This window comes from Pinus tabuliformis, chromosome 4_2 (assembly GCF_031772625.1).
Source record: "Pinus tabuliformis cultivar Carrire ecotype Pingquan chromosome 4_2, CPIR1, whole genome shotgun sequence".
NCBI lineage: Eukaryota > Viridiplantae > Streptophyta > Pinopsida > Pinales > Pinaceae > Pinus > Pinus tabuliformis.
The window spans coordinates 1167075057-1167078888 of record NC_142304.1 but is presented as its reverse complement, the minus strand read 5'-3'; the positions used below and the strand labels follow the sequence as shown (position 1 = coordinate 1167078888).

General features: G+C 36.1%; 1 pseudogene; it reads left to right on the top strand.

Moving 5' to 3' along the window:
* Positions 1-401: 401 nt before the first annotated feature.
* Positions 402-1022, top strand: LOC149173816 (pentatricopeptide repeat-containing protein At1g31430 pseudogene; annotated as a pseudogene).
* Positions 1023-3832: the final 2810 nt, after the last annotated feature.

The following is a 3832-nucleotide window of genomic DNA, read 5'->3' as shown; positions in this document are numbered from 1 at the left end:
GACACGGCCTATGACTCACCTAACGGATCTGACATTTCGGGAAAGATTCGCTGCGAAATGTACGAATCCATGATTTCGCAGCGCTGTCAGTTTTAAATTTGAATAATGCGCTGCGAAACTGCCTAATCAGGATTGCGCTGCGAAATTACAAAAAGGCATGGTGACTGACATAAGATAACAGGTGGCTATAAAACAATGGTAGATGGAGGGGAACCAATGGGAGCTGAGAATAACTTGACTCAAAAACTCTTCAAAACTTCAGATTCTAAGGGAAGAAAATTAAAACAAAAATAAACTAGCACTGACCTTTGTCATCGGGCTAGGATGAAAAGTTACATATATCAATTTTAGTTCTAAGTGATAACAGGTTGGTTGATGTGGCCTTGAAACTATTCGAGGAAATGCCTCAGCGAAATGTGGTTTCATGGAATGTAATGATTTCAGGGCTTTCGCAAAATGGTTACGGGGAGAAAGCCCTGGAGCTTTTCAGACAATTGCAATTGGCAGGTTTGAAGCCTGAGGCAAAAACCTTTGTTAGTGTTCTTCCTGGATGTGCCGATATGGCAGCCCTGGATTATGGTATGGAGATCCATGAAAAAATAATTAGTAGTGGATTCCAGTCTGATGTCGTTGTGTTGAATTCACTGATTGACATGTATGCGAAATGTGGTTGTATACAAAAGGCACATGTATTATTTGACAGAATGCATGGGAAAGACACTGTGTCATGGAATACGATGATTACAGGATATGCACAAAACGGGTTGCTTGATGAGGCTCTAAAAGTTTTTAACGAAATAGGTCAGCCAGACGTGATATCATGGAGTGCAATGATTTCAGGGTTTTCACAGAATGGTCAGGGCAAAGAGGCTTTGAAGCTTTTTGAACAAATGCAATTAGCGGGTATCAGGCCAGACGCGAAAACCTTTGCCAGTATTCTCTCAGCATGCGCCAACTTGGCAGCGTTGGAACAGGGTATGAAGATCCATGGAAAACTAATCTCAGAATCTGTTGCCCGATAGTCTCCACCTCTCACAGAAAAAAAACATACCAAACAGATGACAATGGACAAGACAGCCACGTAGATAATGAAGAAATAGATTGAATTCGGCGGGAGGATGAATACAATGTTGGATTTTTTGATGCCAAGGCCGGTTAACCAGCGGCAAGTGACTTTACGCTCTACCATAGTTGGGGAAATGTGGTGGTTTCCCCAGTGGCAGAGTCGATGAGGGCTATGCGGCCATTGTGGCGAAGCAAGGAGACGTAGGTGGGGAGATCCAGGGGAAAATCCACTGGTTTTCGATTGCTGTAATAAGTTTGGTTGGAGCTGCAATATCCGATGCGTACATCGATCTGGACCTTCGCTTCAGCTTCCCAGTGAACGGTTATAACCATTCAACTCCCTTCCTATAATCCAACGATTGACAATACTATAATCGTCTAACACATGATCTAACGGCACAGACGGATGACAGGTAGATTTTAGGGAAGTTTATTTCAGAGGGGAACACCTTACGGTGTAAATATGATGACACTCAACCACATGTTAAATATGGCTACTCACAATTATAATTATTCAATGCATATGTGTGAAAAAGAGGTGGGAAACATTGTTGCTAGAAAAATAAAATTAACTAATAAAAACATTGAAATGAATAAAAATCAAGTCTAGGCTAAACTTTGCTTCTCTCATAATGATGGTGTGTAATTATATAAAAACAAATTTGTATAATTGAAACTGTATTTCAACTTGAGTACCTAGTAATATTTATTATGAAAAATCCCATGAAAACATGAGTAGACATGTGATGGGAGGATGTGATGCCAAAGGTTGTGAAATACATGCTCATAACTAAATCAGCATCAATTGGTGTTTCTAATATCTGAAGGACTATTTTAATATAAGGAAATGAAGGGTTGTTGTTATGATTCAAGGCATTGTTGTTGCAATTCAATTGGAGGATGAGAACTATTGGTTCATATGAAATCCTGGTTTAAAGTGCAAAAGAGAATCACCAAATCCACAATTTGTAGTCATATATGAGATATTACTCCCAAGTTGATAAAATATTATGTGACAAACAATGTGGGAATTGTTTTTGATATAGAGTGAGATGTCGAATGGTTGGAAGATTATTGTTGATGATGACATACACAAACTTGATATAAGTATTGTGGAAATAACATAAGAAGTTTTTGGGAATCATCCAAGTGGTTCAAAGTAACTGAGGAACAATTTTTAATATCTAAAATCACTACACCCATTTCAATATCTTTTCAAATCGAGATCATAAAGATTAGATTTTATTGATACATGTTGTACTTTTTTTAACAATTTCAAAAATGATTTTCTATATACTATAATAAAACTATTAAAAATATTTAGCTTATAATGAGGGAGTGACATTCTAGTTTTTTTTTTTGGAAGAACAAAAAAACATTTCATTTACAAGAAAATTTCACTTACATTCATCATTGTGTCGTTAAAAATCAAACAATGAAGTAATATGAAAAGTTCAGTTTAGCTTGAAATTAATTTTAAAAATTACCTCACACTTGTCAACTTTCAAGAAACATTTAAGCTAAGGTTACCTTTTGTTTTTTTTTTTTTTTATTGACTTGAAAATATAAAACCCAGATATATCAAATTGAAAGAGAAAATATAAGTATAAAAAACACAAGCCCACATTGGAGGTAAAATGGTGTTCACCTATGAATGAGGTTCAACAACAAACCATTTGAACCAACAAACCATTGATAAGTTTTAGAGAAGGCGCTATTTTTAAATTTTTAAAGTGCACAAGAGGGCCATCACCTCAACAATTTGTAGTCATATATGAGATGTTACTCCAAAGTTGATAAAATGTTATATGGGTGAGAAACAAAATGGAAAAAGTTTTTGATATAAAGTGAGATGTGGAATGGTTGCAAGATTACAATTGATGTTGACATACACAAACTTTATATAAACATGGTGGAAATAACATAATGTGTTTTTTGGCATCATACAAGTGATTCAAAGTAACTAAGGAACAATTTTTAATGTCTAAAATCACTACACCCATTTCAATCTCTCTTCAAAGCTAGATCAAAAATATTAAACTGTATTGATACATGTTGTACTTTCTTTAACAATTTCAAAAATGATTTTCTATATACTATTATAAAACAGATCTAGATTGGATCATTATACTGTTTGTCATCCATCTTGATGCATTCAAAGTGGAAAAATTCGAGGAATAGGATCACAAGACTGTTTTTACCGGCGGGACCCAGTTTGGAAAAACAAGGTCTGACACCTTTCGGGAGCATTTTGAGGCATCAAACAATGTTTTTCAGGGGGTAAAACTTTACCGCTTCAGCATGGCACCATTTCATGTTGTTCTACACACATATATGTCTTTCCAACAATGCAAGAGGTGCATCAATCAGAGTCTGTATGCAAAAGTTATGCCACTTAGAAGTTGACCTTCATGTTTTCACACCTATAGTTTGGGAGGATGTCGTGTCAGCCCCCTTTATTCATGGAAAAGGGGATAGCCACATGTTTATGATGTAAAAGACTCTAGAAGAGTCTATATTGTAACTCTAGTTAAGAGTTTATGTGGTCAAAATTGACCATTAGTAGGCTATCGGGTTGTGTTATAATCAGGCCACTAAGAGGAAGATGCATTCCATTCTTTTGAGAGCATTTTGTTCCATAGATGAGCAAAGATAGTCAAGAGAGATACAAGGTAGATCACACAGAGGAGATCTTTTCACTGTAGCAGCCCACGAGTCACATGGATTACTTCTTTGTACTTGTAGCCTTATTTTCTAGACAGGGAAA